Source organism: Malaya genurostris, chromosome 2 (genome assembly GCF_030247185.1).
Source record: "Malaya genurostris strain Urasoe2022 chromosome 2, Malgen_1.1, whole genome shotgun sequence".
Lineage (NCBI taxonomy): Eukaryota > Metazoa > Arthropoda > Insecta > Diptera > Culicidae > Malaya > Malaya genurostris.
In genome coordinates, this window is record NC_080571.1 from 83,040,711 (window position 1) to 83,064,403 (window position 23,693).

The window sequence follows — 23,693 nt, forward strand, 5'->3', positions numbered from 1 at the left end:
CTGCCCGACCTCGCAAAAAGACGTTTGTTGGAATTGTTCAACAAGTTTCTTGAGCAAAATATTGTTCCACCTGACTGGAGGCAAATGAAAGTTATCGCCATTCAAAAGCCCGGAAAACCAGCTTCCAATCACAACTCATATAGACCCATTGCGATGTTGTCCTGCATCAGAAAATTGCTCGAAAGAATTATTCTACGACGTATCGACACTTGGGTCGAGACGAACGGTTTGTTGTCAGATACTCAGTTTGGCTTCCGTAAAAATAAAGGGACGAATGATTGCCTTGCATTACTTTCGTCTGACATCCAAATTGCCAAAGGCAACAAATGACATCTGTATTTTCCGACATTAAAGGAGCATTTGATTCAGTTTCCATTGATGTACTTTCAGACAAGCTCCACCAACATGGACTTTCAGAAGTTATAAATAATTATTTGCACAACCTTTTGTCAGAGATGTGCATGTATTTTTCACATGTCGATTTGGCAACAATCAGAATTAGCTACATGGGTCTCCCGCAAGGCTCATGCCTCAGTCCGCTCGTGTATAATTTATATGTAAACGACATTGACAGCTGTCTAGTAACCCCATGTACACTAAAACAATTGGCAGATGATGGCGTGGTTTCAGTTACTGGACCCAAAGCTATTGATCTGCAAAAACCATTGCAAGATACCTTAGATAACTTGTCCGTTTGGGCTGTTCATCCGGGTATCGAATTTTCTGCGGAGAAAACAGAGCTGGTCGTCTTTTCAAGAAAGCATGATCCCGCGCAGCTTCAGCTTCATATGATGGGAAGATTGTTTGATTGTTTCCAACATGTTTTGACTTTCAAATACCTTGGGGTGTGGTTTGATTCCAAATGCACGTGGGGAGGACACATTAGGTTTCTGATAACAAAATGCAAACAGAGTAAATTTTCTTCGAACAATAACAGGATCTTGGTGGGGTGCTCATCCGGAAGATCTAATAAAATTGTATTAGACAACGATACTTTCAGTGTTGGAATATGGATGCGTTTGCTTTCGTTCCGCTGCGAACTCTCATATTATCAAATTAGAGCGAATTCAATATCGTTGTTTGCGAATTGCTTTAGGCTGCATGCATTCGACACATACAATGAGTCTTGATGTTATGGCGGGAGTTCTTCCATTGAAAGATCGTTTTTGGGAGCTTTCATCGCGACTGCTAATAAGATATGAGGTACTGAATCCCCTGGTTATTAACAACTTCGAAAGGCTAGTTGAGCTTCAATCTCAAACAATATTAATGACAGTATATTTTAACCATATGTCACAGGGAATCAACCCTTCAAGATATATTCCTATCCGTGACACCCTCCTAAATGTCCCTGATTCAACTCTATTTTTCGACACATCCATGCAGCGCGAAGTGCGTGGAATTCCGGAACACCTACGCTCGTTGGAAATCCCAAAAATATTTACAAGTAAGTTCAGGCATATCGACTCTGAGAAAATGTTTTACACGGACGGATCGCGAATCGAAGAGGCTACTGGGTTTGGTATATTCAACAATAATGTTTCGGTCTCATTCATTCGGTCTTCAAGAACCTGCATCTGTTTATATAACAGAGTTAGCAGCAGTGCAGTATAGTTTGAGTGTAATCGTCACATTATCTCCAAACCATTATTTTCTTTTCCATATAGTCTGAGTGCAATTGAAGCCATTCGCTCAAATGCTGCTGGCAAAATAAACCTTTATCCTAGGGCAAAATAAAACAGTACCTGAACGACATATTGAACAATAATTATCAAATCACAATAGTTTGGGTCCCGGCTCATTGTTCCATTCCAGACAATGAAAGAGCCGATATTTTAGCCAAACGTGGTGCTATTGAGGGTGAGATTTATGAGAGACCGATTGCATTCAACGAATTCTATAGTGCGTCTCGCCAAAGAACACTTGCCAGCTGGCAAGCTTCTTGGGATAAAGATGATCTGGGTCGGTGGATGCACTCAATTATTCCTGAAATATAGACAAAGGCATGGTTCAGGGGACTAGATGTGAGTAGAGATTCCATTCGTGTGATGTCCAGACTCATGTCCAATCACTACACGTTAGATGCACATCTCCTTCGGATTGGACTTTCCGAGACTAATCATTGTGCTTGTGGCGAAGGTTACCGCGATATTGACCATATTGTTTGGACATGCGTGGAATATCGTGATGTCAGATCTCAACTAATAAATTCCTTGCGTACCCAAAGTAGACTATCCAATGTCCCAGTTCGCGACATTCTTGCTTGTTGTGACGTTCCTTACATGAAACTGCTTTATTATTTCATTAAGTCCATTGGAGTCCCAATTTAAATTTTATTTTATGTTAGACTATTTTCTCTTCCATGAGTTCAACCAATAGCCAGCTATCTTATATTAAATAAAAGTGATGAACTGATACAAACAAACCTGAAATAGTTATAAGATCATGTACAAAATAAAGGTATTTCATTTAATGTAATTTATAATAGCAACTCGCTTGATTAAAACAGTGTTTAGATTAACTAATGAGTACCAAAATACTAATATGATATTCGAAATGTATTAGGTTTAAAGTACTATGTATTGTGGATGCCACAGCGAAGAAAAACTTATGTATATTGCCTATGAAATAAACGTATTTATGAAAAAAAAGGATCAGCCCCAGAGTTGTTCGAGCCATTGATGTGGAACAAGGCAACCAAAATTTCTAACGATCTACAATCAAACAATTCAATCAATCGTCACACTTTTGAATCCGCTATTGCACGAGAGTCTGCCTAGATTTATCTTGATTAGGAACCAACACCGAATACGCGAACCCAGAATATAGACTCTGTTTGTCGTGATTTGTATTTGTTTTATAGCCGACGAAATTACACCAATATCCCGAATGTATGCAATTATATCTTTGTACATACTTGCGATACGGATTTTGAAATTAAAGCTTCTCTTTGTCAAGCTTGTGTTCAAGTTTTGTATGCAAGCAGTGATTTTATAGCGTTAAGTTTCTCTACCTTTCTGCGATTTCGGTTGAAGCGATAAACTATTTCTCATTATCAATCGAGTTCATCTTATATAAATTAGAAATTAATCTTACGCACTCAACATTTACCCTGGGGTAGTTGTCAATTTCTCAGGCGAAACGACATAACATGAAATTTCATCCGAGCTTGCATGACACAAGATCAGATTAAAGCTCCAAATTTTTTATGGCACTTTTTGTCTTGCTGTCTAGCAACAACCTACCTCTAGCATGCTACGCGTAGGACTGAAACGTTAGCTACAATTTTGCCTCTATTTATAGATTCGCGTGCTTCCCACAGCTTCGCTTTTGCATCGATTGCCAATCAGAGCGATGATTTCCCTTTGATATATCGCTTACCCCTTCAAAAGGGTCGTCTATGGCAGGGAAATCCGATATGCCGGAAATTTTAAGCAGACAAAATAGGACACTGCTTGCTACTAATCAAAATTTCAATCATTAGTTGTGTGACATAATCTCAGATATTTCAAAACTAAACTTTTCTGAAATGTTTGTCATAAACGAGTATCAAAGAGGACAATTCATAAGGCGCGTTTGCCTTTCTCGTATTTTTAAAGCTCGTAGCTCAGTGATCTGTGAAAGGATTTATATAATCTAACTATCAATAGAATCGAAAGTTTTCAACTTAAACGTCTAAAGCAACAGCATTGAAGTATTTCAATAGCGAAGCCTTCTTTGTTTTTTGCGAAAAATGTGAAAAAGTGGTATCAGACTATAGGCATTCCAGCGAACAGTCAATAATCTGCAAACTCGTTCCCAAACTAAATACTGACCAACATAAGACCAAGTCGAGCACGGGTTCGATTTACCCTATCGGCAATACACGACCACATGCTTGGAAACCGGCAATCAGAACAGTCTTTCACCCACTCCATCGTTCATGACACCCATTCCGCTTTTTTCCTCGGTTTTGTTTACATTTACAATTGCGGCACACACACCGCTATCCGGTGGCAGACATCATACTCACACCACCATAGGCTACGGTTAATTGTGGAATAATATAGACTACCATTACGAATGGTTCTATACGGGAATGGAAATTTCACTCATTTTTGATTGTTGCAAACCCATCTGCAAACTTTATTCTTAATTTCGAAAGTTGAACAGCCATGCTATAGTATTTGAAAGAGAAACTAAACGAAGTTAAATGATAGCATCATTTGAAATATTTGTCTAGAAATATGAAATCCAAAATAAATGAAACACATATGCAATTGATGTATGAATAAACAGAAAACAAACATTCGACCTACAAATCGGGATGCTACACGGACGGATCCCGTTTGGGATCCGACCCGGTCCCGTTGGTGTGACAGGAATCCATTCAGAATGAGAAGACTCTCCGGGAATGAGTAGGTTCGCGTGTTAGTGTCAATAACAACCCAAACATAGTAGGCATGACATGAAGCTATGCCGATACCCCCTTGTGACAAACCAGTAGACCATCGCCGTGGTAATACAATCCATCTCTTGAGCTTGGCGTTTTACGCTCACTCTCTCTCTCCGCTGTATAGGTGTTGTTTTTGTTGTTGCTCGTTGTTTGTAGCCGTCAACTGATCTGTCATCTCCTCTATTCTCTGTAGCATCACGGCACTTGCATGCGGTTGAGCGGCGTAATTCCTACCTACACATGTGTGCTGCTGGGAGAATTGAACCATTTTCAGTGTTAATTTTGGCAAAAATCATACTGATAATACAACCAGGCCGTATCTGGGTTAGTCTTCCACATTGACTGTTGACAGCCTGCAGCCAGCAGGATCGATTTTTGCTAGGCCGAATCCGGTTCACAAGTGAATTATCACCAGCTGATCGATTAGTTCAGTTACGGTATCTGTTTTCGTGCGTGTAAGTACTTTTTTAGTCGGTGGTGACAGATGGGATTTTTTTTTAATTTGTGTTTGTTATTGTGTCACTTGATTGATTAGATTTGATAAACTGAGATGAACAGTGTTGGGAGAGTTACCCTCGAAATGGAAAAAAAATCAAAAATACCATTAATCGAACATGTTTCTAATCACGTTCAGTAGCAACTAGAGTAGGACCACCTACAGTGGGACTATGAAAATAATCCGTTACTTTATGAATATTGTAATAGAATTAAATCTATTACTTCCAGCTTTCACAGCTAAACACAAAGACTAAACTAAAAAAGTGTATCTGTTGATTTTACGAAATTAAGAACAGTGAGACAAGATTGTCACGCTAAATTATAAAATGAACAACAATAATTAAATTTAGTCGCTGGCTACAATAAAACAGGAATAACAAAACAACATTCGTTCCGTGATACAACAAGGTCAACAAACCCGTGTAAATTTTCCACCAAACCGGCAAGTTATTGATTTCGACTAGACGAGACCCGTCGGTGTCACAGAATTAGGTTAGCAATGATCGATGCCGTTCGAGTAAGGACTTTCGGTCGCACTTCACCGCCTGGATAGGGGAGAGTTGAGAACAAAATACCTGTTTCCTTGACCTTGACGTGTTCGGCACGATGTACGCAGTCGAGAGAAAGCAAACATAATCGACGCTACACGGCCCGGCAATTGCAAAATTTGATGCTTCACCGTTGCTGTCAAAAAAAGTGCCTTCCTTCCTGCGCATTCGTGTGAGTGTCATGTCGTTACCAAGGTGATGTTGGTGCTGCCGGTTTCGACAGTATTGATGAAAACATCTTATCTCTACCGAAACGAGGTAGTGAGTGACGCAGTAGCTGGTAGAGGAAAAACGCAGGAGGTGAAATTAAATTTACACCGACTGCGGCTGCCGTCGTCTATTGCCGTCATTTCTGAACGGACCGTGGAACCGTGCGTAGTCGAGAGTGGAAACGGTACAATCTGGAAATCGTCGTCTAGGGGTTCGCTGGATGTCTGTTTGAATGGCAGAGCAGAGAAGACCAACCTGGGAAAGCGAACGCCAGTCTGTGCTCACGTGTCTATGTGTGTGCGTGTGTGTTTATGAGAAATACCTGACTGAAGTGGCATCCGTTGAAATAGGTACTATAGCCAGGCGAATACGGATCGAGTTTGTTGAACTTTTTTATTCTGAGGAACTCAGCATGCGTTCAAGTTTTTGTTTTGGTGTTCCGCTTTCCCATCCCGAAGGAAATGAAATATTAGATGTTTTGCAATTTCGTTCCCTGCTGGATTTGCAAAATCATTCAAGTGTTTAAGTTTTTTTCTCGAGTCCGTCGAAAGTATGAAAACTAGTTTGGTATTGAGGTTATGTTTGAAAGTAACCTAAGCAAAGAACAATTTGGTGGAAAAGTACAGGCTGAGCTAGGCTTCAAGGTTAATTGAAGGATTTTGTCATTCCAAACCTTCCGAAGCTTCTAATGAAATGTTATGGAATGATTTGGCACCGTCGGCATTGTTTACAAGGCTGAAACTTTTGCGGCATTTTTTGCAGATCCCTAGACCCGATAGTTCTGATGATAGAAAGCAAACTAGAAATGCCCTTTAAGCCAAAATATAATGCATTCCTTTCCATGCTCAAAATAGTTTAAAAATATTCAGTAGCTAGGCGTCAAACCTGTAAAAGCATTGTCGATGTGAAATGCGATTGCACAACAGAAACAGATTGAACAATATAGGAATTGAAACATCCGTGTTTTTATTAGGTTATAAAACTCACCTAAAGAACGCTTTTACTGTAGATCAAAATTCTGTTAGTTTCCAAGAAATTGAAATCATAAAATTGTCCCCCTCGAAGAAATCCCCCCAGTCCCAATAAACTTGTGCCAACGTTTTTTCCAATCCTCGAAATAGTTGCTAAAGTCAATAGTCTTCAATTCGCGTAGCGATTCACATTTGATGTCTTCAAATTACGCAAAACGGTTTCCTCGAAGCGGTCGTTTAAGTTTGCTGAATAGCCAGAAGCCACACGGAGCTAAATCGGGCGAATACAGTGGTTGCGGAACGATATTGGTTGAAGTTTTGGCGAAAAAACACGAAGAAACAACGCAGTATGAGACGGTGCAAAAACCAAGAGTTGTCGGCCCATAATTCCGACCTCTTTTTTACGAATAGCTTTGCGCCAAAGGACGCATAACACTCAAATAGTATTCCTCGTTGACAGTTTGGCCGGTCGGAAGAGATACGGTGTGCACCACACCTCGATAATCAAAGAAAACTGGCAGCATTATCTTGATTTTTGACTTGACGCGTTCTCGACCCTCTGAACATCTTGTACCAATCAAAAACACTTGCTCGGGACATACAATTATCACCGAAGGCCTTTTGCAACATTCTGAAAGTTTCGGCACCAGAAATTTGATTCCGCACACAAAATTTAATGGAACTTCTTTGTTGAATAATTTCACTCATTGTAAAAATCGCCGTTTGCTCTTTCAAAACATCAGAAAGAAAGACGTATACTAAACACTAATAAATATTTTGACGTGACACTTGGCACATATGTCACTGACAGTCATACCAACCTAGAAAAAAAATATTTCGACGGTTAAGGTTTCCGCGCGAAATATAATTCATGAGATTTACTACTTTTTACCCCCAGTAGTATCTTTGAAGATTACGTCGTTAAGGAGAATCTTTGACTTCATCTGTTTGAACGAAGATTGTTAGTCAAAAAGGAGGGAAGGTAATGTCACAGACTGAACTGGAGGACGTGAATACGAACAAAATATACATGATTCATTTCTACTTTCGAATATCGATCATCATTCTATCAACTAATAATTTGTGTGAATTTTACAACGTTTGGCTTATTGAAGACACAATTAATTTTAATGATTCTAAAAATAGCCAATTTGTGGAATTTATCCAACGTTTACAACCATTTAGTACTTTTATCAACATTTATTTATGCACATCAAATCCTGAATTCTGAACCAGAATTTAGGAACTGGAACTGAATTTGAAAACTACATTCGGAGCCTGAGACATGCTCACGATTCAGTTGCAAAATTCAGGTTAGGAAACCAGATCACGAATTCAGTTTATGAATTTAGGAAATATGAATAGTTTTGGAAATAAACTCATTTTTAGATTTCAGATTTCGAGTTTAATTCTAGAACGGAATTCTGATCTTGAGTTCCGACCCTGGATTGAGAATCTAAACTTAGTTCAAAAATCTGGTTCTAGAACTCAATTTCCGAATTTAGCTCCAGCTTGCAGGTTCTAAATTCTGAGTTCTGAAATTAAATTCTGAAGCTGAATTCAAGTGTTACATTCTAAACTGAATAAATTTTGATTCAAAGGTCAGGTTCGGAGTTCAAATATAAATTCTTACTTCAGAATCCAAATCTTAAAGTCATATTATTATTTTTGTTCCACAATTCTGAAATTGAATTTTACGAATCAATTCTGGATTCGAATTAATATAAATCAAGGAACTCAGTTCAGTTCGAAGCAGAATCCAGAATTAGGAATCACTTCCAGAGTCTTAGTTTTAAATTCCTGTATTCTGGAACTAAGTTCTAAAATTGAAATCTTCAACTAAATTCTAAGCCTGAAATTATGTTGAGAATTCTAAAACTAAATTTCTGAATCAATTCTGGATTCGAATTGAAATAAATCAAGAAACTAAATTCAGTTTCAAGCAGAATCCAGAATAGAGTATCAGTTCAAGAGCCTTAATTTTAAATTCCTGTATTCTGGAACCAAGTTCTAAAATTGTATTCTTAGACTAAATTCCAAACCTGAAATTAAGTTAAGAATTCTGAAATTGAATTTCTGAATCAATTCTGGATTCGAATTAACATAAATCAAGGAGCTAAATTCAGTTCCAACTAGAATTATGAATCAGTTCCAGTATCCTAGATTTAAATTCTTAATCTTAATTATAAACCTGGAATAGTCTAGAATTCAGCTTCGAAATCCGGTCCAAAATTCAGATCTCGAAACCAGATCTAGGATTCAGAAGCTGAATGCGATTATTGATAATATGTTGTCGCTGCTGCTGCGACTGCTCGCCACAAATGAGAGCCACCAAAAAAAAAACGAATGAGAACTTTCGAGGCTTTATATCAAGCAAATTACTGCTGCTGGTGGAAGGTCCTCAACACGACGTCCAGTTTCATCGAACGCACAAAAGAAATAATAGATTTTCGATCATGGTTAAAATTTTATACTCGTCCAGTTGAACATCGGGGCTGATAGTCCGGGTGCGAAAAAGGCAAGTAAGCATGATTACTTTTTGCTCTGTGTATCCAAAAGTTCGAGAGTTATTTATAGTTATCTCACTCTGTTGAAAATGTAATCATAAATCGCTGATCATATTTCTGATAGCATGCAGAAATAATTATGTTGATGCATTATGTACAAGAGACACTGTCGTTCTACCCATTCTTCCACAGAGTTCGCTCTGTTATGAAAAGGTGCCCCATAGTAAAGTAAGACATACTCACGTCAAAAACATCCCCGAATCTTCACATAACCTTCGTCAAACCTGCGCAATGTTTCACTTTCTTTTACTTGACCGTAGTTTGAACTGCATTACGATGATTTTTTTTATGAGGAATCTCCACTTACTGTTGAACAGTTGAGTCATTTGTTTGGAAATACTTCAACCTTCAGGGGACCATAAAACCAGGAGTATTTTCTTCTGATTGTCTCAAAAAGATAGTCACTTCTATGCTGATGATATGGATTTAACAGTAGCTCGTCGTTGTCTACGTCTACACATTGAATCATGATTTTCTAAATAAATATGACGATCAAACCTTCGATATGACGTGCATCGTATTCCTTTTCCTTTATATATTATGGTAACATTCTTGGTAGAACGGAATTTGGAATACAGTGGTTTTAAGCGACATCCGTGTTCGCCGTCTTCGGTGGTTTTCTGTCGAAATTCTATTTCAATTATTTCAAGTGTCATTGCAGTAGTTGATGCTAGAAATAAACGAAATATATTAGTGATATTATCTAGGTACAATATTTATCTTACAATAATTTGAAAATATACTTACAATACTGTAACGGGCGCAGCTGTTTTCACAAACATAAAATGACGCTTGGTCATACCGTACAACCTAAGACATATGATTTGAATCCAAGTTTATAAAAAAAAGTGAAGTCTGAGAGAACCAAGTTTTTCTTTTCAGTTACAACCACAAGCATACTCGCAGGCATCGCTGATATCTTCGAGCAGAATAAAATAGTATAAGACATTCGGTCTTGCCGATTTCGACCCTTCTATAAAAAAGAAAAAATGTTTGATGGGGTACTTTACCTTAATCGATATTTTTATTGTAAAAAGATTTATGTTCTTGTTTGATTCGAAATCTATTTTATCATACTGCAGTACGTTATCGGTTTGTTCAATTTGAATTAAATAACTGATTTATAGTTATTGCATCCTTCCCGATAAACTTAGCAATAAGAGTCTTCTCTCGATCCTCGAAATGTAGAACATCGTTCTCCTTCTACTCCTTCTCTAAGGACCTCAGAAATATTGCCACTTGAACGGAGTATAAAACACGGTCGTTTTGTTTTGTGACATCTCGCGTCTTCGATAGTTTTCTTTCGCAATTCCATTCCAATTATTTCAAGTTGAGCTAATAATTCAAGACCAGATGTTAGTGACATGTTCTGGGTACACTCATGGTAAAATGAAAAATGTAAAATGATATGTAAAATTTAATTTTGTCTCTGCTTCGATGTCAAATTCAGCTAAATGAGCTGTAAAGATAATGACATGACTCATTTTTACATGCTTCTGGTTGTAAATTTGTGGCTTGAGAAGCTCCCTTTATGTATATCAATCGAGATGTAAATTCACACGATTTTTTCCAAGTGTGTACGCGCATTATACAATATTTATCATAAAATCAATTAACGATCTCATAAAATAACTGAATGCTGATGTAACAACGTGTAAGTATATTGATTTGAAAAAATAGCCATTTTCTCATGCGGTGTAGCCTTTGTTACAGTTAGTAAGCAAAAAGCTTACACATTACGAAACAGAAGAATTCTTACAGTTGCAACTTTGCGGTGTTACTAATCGACTACTAGATCTTTGCTTTGAAAGCTAGGAACTCCGCGAATATAATGTAAATTTCTTCGCGTTCATCTTGTATCGTTTTGAAAGGTGTGAGTTTGCTCGTTCGAAGATACTTCTGAATCGTTGTTTTTACGTATCGGGAAACTCAATGCTGCTGAAAATGTTTAAAACGTTTGTACTTTTATTTAGTAACACCAACGACATGACATTTTAAAATAAGAATCCCGCGTGATTCCGAGTACTTTTCATAATTTAGTCGAATTCCTAAAAAAACGCAAGACATCGGAGAGATTGGTTTTTTGAAATATTCACGATCACAGTATTTCATATGGATATCAATCAACACGGGCGATTAAAAAAATCCACCTGATGGTTTTAAAACGGTCATTTCACTCACTTCCAGTCACATAAAGAAAGAATCATAAAGTCATAAAAACTGATAGTAAATGAAGATATATTCTTGCGCCTACTACTACTGATTCCGTAATAACAAGATTGCATAAACTGTCAAAAAACGTCATGAAGTTCCTCTCACCGGATGTGAGAAACTTGTTGAGTAACAATGACAAGTGTAAGCATTCAGCATACATTTGTGGATCAAACGATTCAGAAGATACTGTTGCTTTGATTTTGATTTATCTTCCTCAATATCTATTCACATCTAGTCTTCCTTAGGGCCCGTTAATAAATATTTCGTGCATTTGTCAATTTACTCCAGTGACTTTAATTGTTAATCCTACAGAACCTTCTGCAAGGCTTGTTCGCGATAAAATCTGGATACCCCTTTACACGTATATCTCTGGAAATAATTCATCAACGCGTGAAATATTTTGCAGACTGATGAACGTATGCCTGTTCATTGATTAAAATCAATTTTTGATAATACTACAAGCTAGGGATGGTACTCGGAAGGCAAAGTATCGATACCTAGGGTATCGGGATACCGAAATTTTGGGAATCGATACAAGGTATCAAAAGGCAATAAAGTATCGATACCTGTAAGTATCAATTGATACTTGCACAGCAATCATTTCAAAATAAAATAAATGAATGAATTCGCGACTTTTGGTCCATGTCAAAGATTATCCGCACACCACTTTGTGTTGAAACCATGATGATTTCACATTTCTCATATTTTCTCAAAAATTTTCATGTCAAAACCTTTATGTCGATACATGAATACTACACTAAAAGCCAATTCCTATTGCCATTACGACGGTACCGAGGACGGACTGAACGGAAGCACCAGGCTCGCGCATGTATTGGTATGACGTGGACTAGCCGTCGTTGAAATTCGTTCTCGACAATCTCGCTTCGTTCCACAGGCGCACTGAAAGAGAGTGCAACGAGTGTGAAAAATTGAAATCATTGAATCCTCAGTGAGTATGGCCTTTATGTGCGTGTTTTCTCTCATTGCACTCTCTTTCAGTGCGCCTGTAGGACGAAGCGAGATTGTCGAGAACGAATTTCAACGACGGCTAGTCCACGTCATACCAATCCATGCACGAGCCTGGCGCTTCATCGAAGTCAAAGAAAAAAAGAGAGGTGGGTTATGTCAGAAACATAACCGGATGGCATGAATACGAATGAAATGAATTCTGGACCTAAATTCTGAAACTCAATTTCGATGCTCGACTATGGAACTGAATTCTGAAACTAAGTCCATGAATTGAATTCTGAATCTAGATTGTTGAACTGATCACTGAATCTGATATCTGTAACTGAATTCGAGACCAGGATTACGATCGAGGATTCATGTTTCAAAATCGTATCCAGAAATTAGCTTCGAAAATGAGTTGTATAATCCAGATCCAGAATATAGCTCAGAAATCTTCAGAATCTAGTCTCTGAAAATTGTAAAAATGAGTTTTGGATCCTAATTCTAGACCAGCATTCTCTAACTGAAACCTGGTTCTGGAAAGCATTGTAGAAAAGAATTCTGGAAATAAAGCTGAGTTTTAGACCTGAATTTGATCCAGATTTTCGGGCTGCAGTTAGAATAAAATTCTTAAATTTGGTCCAAGTTCCAGAAGTCTGGATTTCAATTCTGGCCCTGGATTCCGGACGAGGAACTGAATAATAGATCTGGATTATGAAAATGAATGGTCTTGGATTTTGAAATCAAACTTCAGAACGGAACTCTAGAATTGGATTCTTGACCTGGATTCCGATCTGAACTGAATGAAACAACTACGCAGGCTAGAATGAAAGAAGCATCAAATGTTTGCCATTTTCACTTACCAAATATGAAATTTTAATTTCGAGTTATTTGTGGTTATATTACTGAAAATTTTAGCACAAATTCTCCGATGACGTGTGAAAAAATTAGGATGATACGTTTAATAAAACAAGAAATATTCACGAGGAAAACCGCTTTTCTAGAGGGGAAATTTTGAAAAGGCACCCCATAGTAAAGTAAGACGTATTCACGTCAAAAAATGTTCCATCGGTGACGGGTATAGCGTGATGGGTTAGTCGATACCTTTTACTCAGCCCACCTGGGTTCTATTCTCAACCCCGCACATATGGTTAGAAAGTTTTTCTGACCCGAAGTGGCAAATAACCTTAAGGTTAATTGAAACAAAAAAAAATATTCCGTAGTAATGGGAATTGACTTCAATCTGTTGCGATACTGTAAGTATCGAGACCTAAAGTATCGATACTAACAGTATCGCTCTGGTGTAATATCATACCAAAAATACCCGATTCTCGAAAGAAAGTATCGATACTTCAAAGTATCGACTCGGTATCGGACATCCCTACTACAAGCTCTAAGATCGAAGGCGGCGTCGAAAAAAAGCAAGTGCGAAAAGTAATTGATTGCTAAGAAAATCCGGATCTGTAACTAAGAAATCTTGCATAAACTTGGTTATCTTACAATCACTGTCCATAAAACCATTCCTACGCAGCCGTGACACTTCCTCGCTATTCTGGCGTGATTTGGCATCTTGTCACTACTCCAAAGATGTTTTGAAGTGGTGCAAAGCGAACGGAATACAGAAAGAGGCTAAACTACCTAACTGCCTAAAGCTTCGACCTTTCGAGCAGAATTGGGCTCTCGCGAATAGAGAACTCTCTCGTTATAAACACCAAGCTACAACTATAGTAAAAACCTGTTTTAATCCACCTAGTGGTGTAATGATGCCTTTCTCTTATTAATCATACTATCATATATAATACTGTGGTGTTCTCCAAAATAATTTTCTTCGATTCTTAAAAGAATAACCGAAATCGGTTTGTTTGACCGTCTACTGATAAAAACTATCAATTGGAGAAGATTTGAGGTCGATTTAGAAAACTTATTACGGGTTTGCGCCCTTTTCAGTGATGGTATAAAATTTTTAACACACTTTACCCTATATTTCCGGATCCGGAAGTCGGATCCGAATGAAATTCAGGAATTACGTATGGGACCACAGAACCTTTCATTTGAACCTAAGTTTGTGAAAATCGGTCGCACCATCTATGAGAAAAGTTAGAACACATATTTTCATTTTTTGCACATTTTACCCCATAATTCCGGAACCGGAAGTCGGATCCAAATAATATTCAGGAATTTTGTATGGGACCACAAGACCTTTCATTTGAATCTAAGTTTGTGAAAATCGGTTCAGTCATCTCCGAGAAAAGTTAGTGCAAAAAAACGTTGCATACACACATACACACACACAGACATTTTGCGTACTCGACGAACTGAGTCGAATGGTATATGACACTCGACCGTCCGGGCCTTGGTTCAAAAGTCGGTTTCCACAGAGATTGCATAACCTTTCTATATGAGAAAGGCAAAAATATCGAAAATTAACGTTTTATTCCAAATTTAATCAGTCCAGATTTAGTCGCGTTGGCGGTTCAATGCATAGGACACTGATACCGGTGCGTACCGGTTTTGCATCATTTTGTATGACAGTTTTAAAGTTTTGATACTCATCGCCATATAATTTCGGAACCGGTAGTCGAATCTGAATGAAATTGCTCAGTATTTTTTAAGACACTGAGAGACTGAATTTGAATCATGATTTGTGAAAATCGGTTTAACCGTTGCTGAGAAATCGAAACGAGTTCCGTTTTTGAAGGTTTTTATTAGAATTGCTGGAAAAACAGACTTTCGAACGGAGCCTCGGAGACCCATAGTGTTATATACCATTCGACTCAGTTCGACGAGATCTGAAAATGTCTGTGTGTGTGCACTTTTCGAAGATATTTGAACGCGTCTAATTTTCTCAGAGATGGCTGAACCGATTTTAACAAACTTGGGCTCGTTTGAAGGCTACTGTCGGGCCATTGATCAAGTTCGGAGATCAAATGGCTGTGACTTTTGGTTCCGGAGACCGGAAGTCGGATAAAGACAGAATTCAATAGCAAGCTATGGGACCACAGGACCTTTCGTTTGAATTTAAGTTTGTAAAAATCGGTTCAGCCATCTCTGAAGAAATTAAGTGTCATTTTTTTTCTTTTTTTTGTGCATATCTCCCTGTAATTCTGGAACCGGAAGTCGGATCGGGATAAAATTCAATATCGGTTTATGGGACCATAAGACCCTTCATTTATATCTGAGTTTGTGAAAATCGGTTCAGCCATCTCTGAGAAAATCGAGTGACATTATTTTTCGCGTACACACTGAGTCGAATTCTACATGACATCGGTGACGGGTATAGCGTGATGGGTTAGTCGATACCTTTTACTCAGCCCACCTGGGTTCTATTCTCAACCCCGCACATATGGTTAGAAAGTTTTTCTGACCCGAAGTGGCAAATAACCTTAAGGTTAATTGAAACAAAAAAAAATATTCCGTAGTAATGGGAATTGACTTCAATCTGTTGCGATACTGTAAGTATCGAGACCTAAAGTATCGATACTAACAGTATCGCTCTGGTGTAATATCATACCAAAAATACCCGATTCTCGAAAGAAAGTATCGATACTTCAAAGTATCGACTCGGTATCGGACATCCCTACTACAAGCTCTAAGATCGAAGGCGGCGTCGAAAAAAAGCAAGTGCGAAAAGTAATTGGTTGCTAAGAAAATCCGGATCTGTAACTAAGAAAGCTTGCATAAACTTGGTTATCCTACAATTACTGCCCATAAAACCATTCCTACGCAGCCATGACACTTCCTCGCTATTCTGGTGTGAATTGGCATCTTGTCACTACTCCAAAGATGTTTTGAAGTGGTGCAAAGCGAACGGAATACAGAAAGAGGCTAAACTACCTAACTGCCTAAAGCTTCGACCTTTCGAGCAGAATTGGGCTCTAGCGAATAGAGAACTCTCTCGTTATAAACACCAAGCTACAACTATAGTAAAAACCTGTTTTAATCCACCTAGTGGTGTAATGATGCCTTTCTCATATTAATCATACTATCATATATAATACTGTGGTGTTCTTCAAAATAATTTTCTTCGGTTCTTAAAAGAATAACCGAAATCGGTTTGTTCGACCGTCTACTGATAAAAACTATCAATTGGAGAAGATTTGAGGTCGATTTAGAAAACTTATTACGGGTCGAATTCTACATGACACTCGGCCCTCCGGTCCTCTGTTCAAACGTCGGTTTTCACAGAGATTGCATAGCCTTTCCTATGAGAAAGGCAAAATTAAAAAACATCTTTTTCTCAATTTTTTTTAATTAATTAAATTTTATTTTTTCTAAACTTCAAATATAACAGTTTCCATATGATTTATTTTTGAATTAGTTTTGCCAATAACCTCAGTTCAAAAAGCACTATCTGAATACATCAGACACGAAAACAATTGTTTTAATTTGTTCTTTAAAATGTTCAAAGACGCTAAATACGAGCGAGGAAAATTAAAAATAACACTAGACACTAGGAAAAATTAACTGCAAGGCCGCAAAATAATAATAAAAGGCATGAAATTTCTGTGCGCAGCTGTAAATCGCATGCTAAATCTGAAATTTCTTAACATACCTATCAGTACCAACAAATTGATATCTGACTACAAAGTAGGGTAACGGCTCCCTATTTCATCTGAGCTCCTATTTCCATCTCATCCCTTCACCTCATTACTTTGAACATGAAAAAAAAATTTTCATCCTACCTGAAGCAAACTGTGAAATGTTTTAAAATGATTATAAAAGCTATTGTCACACTTTCCTATTGAAAGAAATAGTTTTAAATTCCTCGGCGATCGTTTTGTTCATTTAAAATAAACTCACTTTTCAATTTAGGACACATTTCCGTCTCAAGATTTACAGTTCGTCATGTTTCTGAATATCTACTAATTGATTCGTCTTAAAACATGATCACTATTTCGCACAATTACACTACCATTGAATGCTGGATGACTACAAAATTAGTAATGTTCACTTGCCACTTGTTTAATTAACGATTTAAAACTTCAAAAATTACCCGACCAGCAATAAAAGTCTTCAAAAATGTGAGATGAACGTTTTTCACTTAGTTCACTTGATTACGCTTTGTTTTCATCTCATTTGGTTTCGCAAAGTTGTCAAGTTATCTCATAATGTTACAAAACAAAAACTATTTTTCTTCTTCAAGTTATCATCAAAAGGTATGTTTTTGGTATCCGTGACATTAGTTTAATTATATTATTGATATAAATATTTCAATAAAATTGTTTCGACTTCGAATATTACCAGAAAGAGCCTGTTAAATACTATTGAAATAACCATTGTGGCAAATCTAGTAGCACTGGTTTCATTCCGCTATACGTCAACATAACGCTGTTAAATGTGTGTGTGTTTCATCGGCTGTGCACAGAGATGCCAGATATTTTCATAGAAAATATGTATCTTCTCTATCTGTTTTCACTAATAAAATGAATCAAATTCAATTTCAAATCAAATTCAAATTGATTTTAAATTTTAATAGAAATTTTTATCAGTGTTCATCATCAAACATTTGCACAAAAGATTTCCATTTTATCATGTGATTTGTCCGTTGATTAATAAACTTTTAAAGAAGTTCTGTAATCAAATACTAATAGATATTCAGATAGAAAAGTCTAACGTTTTACTTCTCACTTTTTATAAATTTTTAAAAATCTATATTAAATTTAGAAAATTTGGAATCTGATTTAACGAACGCGAACGCAAAAATCTATACAATACAGATAAATCAGTATAAATGGAATCTCTGCTCTGCATTTTGTTTTAAGAAGGACTAATGCCTAAATAAAAACAATTACTTTTTTGTTTTTATTTAAAGTTCATCAAATTAACTTTACAGTAAAATTTTAAATTTAAAGCGAAAGGTAACGGAGACGACCGAAAAATTTTTAAACGTTGAAATGATTTCAAACTGGTTCTAAAAATATCGTATGTTGTCTTATAAGTGGCATTAGGCCGTTTTTAAGAAGAATTCTGACATTTTGAACCTGAGAGTGTAATAGTGGAATATTTTGTTTTTATTGCTGTTCCCATTGCTAATTTAGAGGATGAATAAAGGATCAACGATAGGATGGATAAAAATCCATTGGGATGAAATTAGGAGCAGAGTAGTGAACACATCATAAGTGTTTTTAGCTTTATTAGTTAAATTTTCGAGAAATGTGAATCAATTCTCAACGTGAAGCAAGGCGAATGAAGCAGTAATATGAAATAGTTATAGTGATTTTAGTGGCTGAATCGGGGTTTGAAGGCGACGTCCTTACAAATGAGATGAAATAGGGAGCCCTTACCCTATATCTTTGAATCATTCATCAATGAATCATTGAATCTTAGTCCAGATTTCAGAGGAAACGGTTCGTTTCATTATCACGACTATAAGGTGAAAAAGAAAACGAGTAAACTTATTCCCTGAGATTGTGCTTTGGAATGGTTGATTGGTTAAAGGTCCAACTAACCTCGGTTTTGACCGTACGTTCTTACGCCGCGGTCTACAAGTTGTCCCAAGGAACTCTTTTTTTCCAAAACCTCTGCTTACATGTGTGGCCGGCGATTCAGAATATAAGGCACCAGTCTAACAAACCAATTGTCGTATGTTAGAGGCCCGATTGAAAAGGATTCTCAGTGTCTGTAGGGTCACAATACCAGCCATGTAATAGTCCTGTACACTCACGAGCCTGCTGTGAAGTCTGCGGAAACAGAAGGTCAAGTTCCGCATAGGAATGTAGAATCCACAACCAAAACCAATATCGCTCGCAATTGTTCGCTTCACGAAAGTCATTTAAACTTTTCAAAAGACATTTAAAACACCAGATAAATGGTTTTCATTGTTCAAAACAATCTCATTTGACTGGACATTCTGGACCATTAGAACTTTTTATTTAGACTGTTGAATTTATTTGGAAAGTCGCAAAAGTATTGCAACCGAGACTCATTGATCATTTATTTTTTAAAAATCCAAAAATTTCAACTCCACATGCGAACAAAAACGAATGTCTCTTTTTATTGGCGAATACAAAAACACCATTTGTGTCTGTTCTGTACCAGGAGAAAATGCGCACTTCGGACAGTTCCCGAAGTTCACATCGCAAATTCCCCGAGCTCAGCTGAAACTTTTATTCCAAGCAATAAATTCTATTGCCATCTAACCTGTAACCGACGGCCCCCCCTTCCCAAATCCACCAGCCCCGTGCGTAATTTGATCCTTTCTTTTATTTTACTCCCGGGTGTCACTTTTGCGAGCGAAAATTCTTGTGAAATTCAGGAGCAACAGCAGTAACAAAAACGAAAAGAAAAACACGACAGCATGAAAAAAACACACAACAAAAAAGCATATCAGCCAATTCCAAGTGATTATGACTGCGATGGGATAGTCGAGCAGAAGCAACAGCAGCAGACGCAGTCAAGGTCGTTACCCGACACGGTCTGAGGCAAATGCTTTTTACGGACATCGTTTTCCTCTGCACTGAGCGGAGCAGGGAACGGTCGCAAATCTTGGCGTTGGGAACAGACGGGGAAAACGGGGGGCCAGTCATAATATTCATCAGATAGTGTAATTTTCTTTTCTCCAGATCAGTCCCCGTTCCGTCTTCGCTTGAAGCACGCAATTAAATACCACAACATTACATAAACAACGTGGGGTGTCACATGCCAAAAACTACTAGCAGCCAGCAGTGCGGTAGCAACAATTTAACAATTTGCTACACGCCTTGATACACTTGCTTGCAAATAACTGTTGTCTCTTCAAACCGGAGCAGGGTATTGAAAGCAGTAACATCTGTGAGACCAACTTGACGACGACGAAGAGTCAGTGAAGCCAGCGACTCAAAGCATCCATTTGCTGGCAACACTGGTGACGTGTCGCCTGTGAATTTTAGTAGCTACAACATGTAGAAAGCGTCCAACTGGATTATCGTCAGACGATGGGCAACTTCCCTTGGGACGAGTATTGGCGAACTCCACCCCTCAGCATCAGCACCAAAACGGGCTGGAACCAAACCATGGAAACGACGGCGTTTTTCGCATGCTTCGATCGAACGAGGTAACAACATTAACATCCCCAGCGCACTCTCGAACCGAACGGCATCTGGCGTGCGATGGAAGCGGAACATGCAAGAAATCACATTTCGCCTGATTTCAACCCGAAAATGGGCTTCAAAAATTTATAACTCCACCGAAATCCCCCCCAACCCGGTCGTCGGACGGGGCAAAAGCACTGATCCCACTCTTTGTCGCCCGTGCTCTCTGATTTTCGTTTCGTTCGTGTTGCCCTTCGTTCCGTGCCTTATGGCGCGAATTTCTCCACCCGAACGAAAGCATCATCATCATCAACAGCAGCAGCAGCAGCAGCAGGAGGATGCGATTTATCAGACCGAGCGACCTTCCGGAGCAGTTCCCAGGAGAGATAGCGAGCGAATTCTGGCAGTTGGAGAGATGTTCTATAGTGCGTGTGGTGGGAGAGGATACGGAAATTAAAGCGGAACTGTTGGTCTAGCCGGTGGTTCGTTCTGCCGTGTTTGTGCTGCCGTACGACGGTGCGGGGGGATTAAAGAGCGATGGAGTAGGATCTTTTTTGGTTGGTCTGATGGTGAATCGAATTTGTCCTGATTGACGATGATCGTCAGGTCAGGTCGGTTCTGATTGCATTGCAACAATTAATCATGGTTCTTGAATAAATCTAGACAACTGAGGATGCCCGAGTTGAGTAACAAAAGTGAATCGCTAGAACTGTAAAGTACACAATCTTTGTTTGAGAATTTGATTCCGAAATTAAATTTCTTTGCGTTTCAACATTTTTAACTTGTGCTATCAAAAGTAAGATAATGCGTATCTTAATTTTGACACCACGTCCATAAAATACGCATCACTCGCACAAATTTAGAAGTCATCACATTTCGTGCCAATTTTTAAATCTGGTTCCGAATCACACTTTCGGAATTATTGGGAAATTGTTATCATTTCTAGTATTCAAAAATTTGTTGAAAAAAATAGTAAATGATAAAGTTTTTCAGCGGGTAAAAACTCTTACTACCTTGATCAAAAAGTTCCCGGAATCGACACTGTGTGGCGATTAGATTCATTGTCATTGATATTCTATCAAATTTTCAGCTTGATACCTGGACATTTGCAAAAGTTGGCATAAGCCACACGGAAAGAAATCCGTAACTGCTGTTATGATTAGATATCATGAAACCAATCATTTTAACTTATCATGAAATCATTAGCAATAACTCTTCTCCCATGAAAATTAATCATGGTTCGTAAATGCGTTATTTGAAAAATCCATTTCTTTCAAAGCTCGTAACTCTAATTTTCTACCCGTAACTCTAATTTTTTCACGACTACGCTTTTCATTTGACGAACATCAATGTTACATTTTGTTCGAATGTATTCTTACATATTTGATGTGATCGTTGTTGCTAGCATAATATTCCGAGAGCTAGCGTTTAATTCGATTGTGAATTTGGAGCACCATCTAACGAAAATCAGAAAAATATTTTGTTCAACCACTTTGATTAATTTGTTTCATAGATATAACAACACAAGCTGTTTTGATGCGCCTGAATATTATGATTAAGACGATTTTTTTGCACGAATTCGACATAGAGTTTCTTTTTAAAAGGTTTGATTCACTCGTGTTTTTTCATGCAGTTCGTTTAAGTGTTTAAATTCTGAAACACAAAATCAAAACTGAAATAATGAACGCAAGTAAACACGTTATCTCTTGCGTCGTCGTTTTTCAAAAACAGAATATTTTCATTTTAAACGAAGTCCGTCGTGCTTTTCACTGAATTTATATTGCAAAAATGACCATCGTTGCAAAAATCACATATAACGCCTGAATTTATGTTGCAAAAATTACCATCGTAGCAGAAACACGCCTGAAGTTATACCCAACAACTTCAAGTGAAAATGCTCTACATTTTGCATTTTTTAAGTTTTTCGACTTTATGAAAGAACACAAGTACAAAATAAAATTTGGTTGAATATTACCGCTTTACTAATAATAGTGGATTTTTATTATGTTAAAGTATCTTTTTAAGCTATGTAAAATGAAAAATGACGAAAACATGACGCTGAGCAAACATGCATAAAGCGGTTTTCGTGGTTCAAGTTTGGGAATTTTTTATATGGACTACAAGAAAGTGCAGGTGGTGGGATCAACTGGGCGCTATTTATTAAGAGCTACTCAAATTAGGTGACAGCATTACTGGTTCCATATACATATTACACTTGCTGCGTTTGGACAGAGCATTGCATGAAAAACGGACGCAATATGAAGATCTTCATGGCATAATATTTTTGCTTCATGACAGTGCAAGACTCCATGTTTCGAAAGTTTTTTTTTTATTTAAAAGATATTTTTATTCAGGCCTATTTGCGTACAAGCTTTACGTGGCCGACTGAGCCGAATTTTTAAATATTTTTTTTAGTTGGATCTCGTTGTCACCCTTTTTCTAGGGGGAGAGGAGCTTCCATTTCCGTCCTGGGATGATTGAGGGGCACTTCGTTCGTGGTTCGTCTCGTCATCCATTGCCGCATCGATGGAATTGTTGTCGATTTCCGTCTTATTTTCGTTGCTAGTTGCTGTAGATTCGCCTTGTTGTACATTGTTTGCAGATGCTGGTTGGTTGGAGGGTAAGTTTTTAACTGCAGCTGGTGTACTTTGTTCTATAGGAAATACTGATGGTTTCGTTGAAGGGGATGCTTCATTGATGTTGGTGGCTGTCACAGATGTACTGGGTTTGCTTGGGGTTGGTGTGAAGGAAGCACCGTTGTCCTTTGGTGTAGTTGTCTCCTTGTCCAGTTTATCACATGGTTTACCGTAGTGAACTGCTTTTTGGCAATATTGACATGTGGCCATCTGATTGTCATAGGTAACAAGTGATTTGCACGGAATTCTTGTATCCTGACCGAAAGTGACATAAGAAGGTATAGGCCTCCTCAAGCGCATGCGTAACAAACGTACGCCATTTAGAATACCGGGGAACTTTTTCCACTTTTCTTTTTCGATAGAGAGAATCTCTCCGTATTGGGACATAGTTTTGCGAATATAAGGATCGATGACGATTGAGGGAAGATCATGCACACGCGCTTCTATAGCACTATCTTCCATATATACTGAAATGTTGTACTTAATATTTTCATGCTCCACATAGTGCACATTATTATTGTCTTTAGCGAATTGAATTGCATCCAACTCTTTATAGAACTGAATATAAACCACATTATTGGTCTTATTGCATTGAAGTAAATGCACACGTTTAATGTGTGCATTTGCTCCTTAAGTAAGCCTTCAAGTTCTCGTATC

At 37.8% G+C, this 23,693-nt stretch overlaps 1 protein-coding gene across 2 annotated transcripts in view; it reads left to right on the forward strand.

Moving 5' to 3' along the window:
* The first annotated feature begins 4,273 nt into the window (after positions 1-4,273).
* The window catches only part of LOC131432405 (D-2-hydroxyglutarate dehydrogenase, mitochondrial), a 74,259-nt gene continuing 54,839 nt past the window's right edge, over positions 4,274-23,693 (forward strand). The window contains exon 1 of one of the 2 annotated variants that reach the window (XM_058598647.1): positions 4,274-4,890. The gene's annotated coding sequence lies outside the window, so the exon portion shown is untranslated. The remainder of the gene's footprint in view (positions 4,891-23,693) is intronic. The other variant, XM_058598646.1, reaches the window with a different exon arrangement.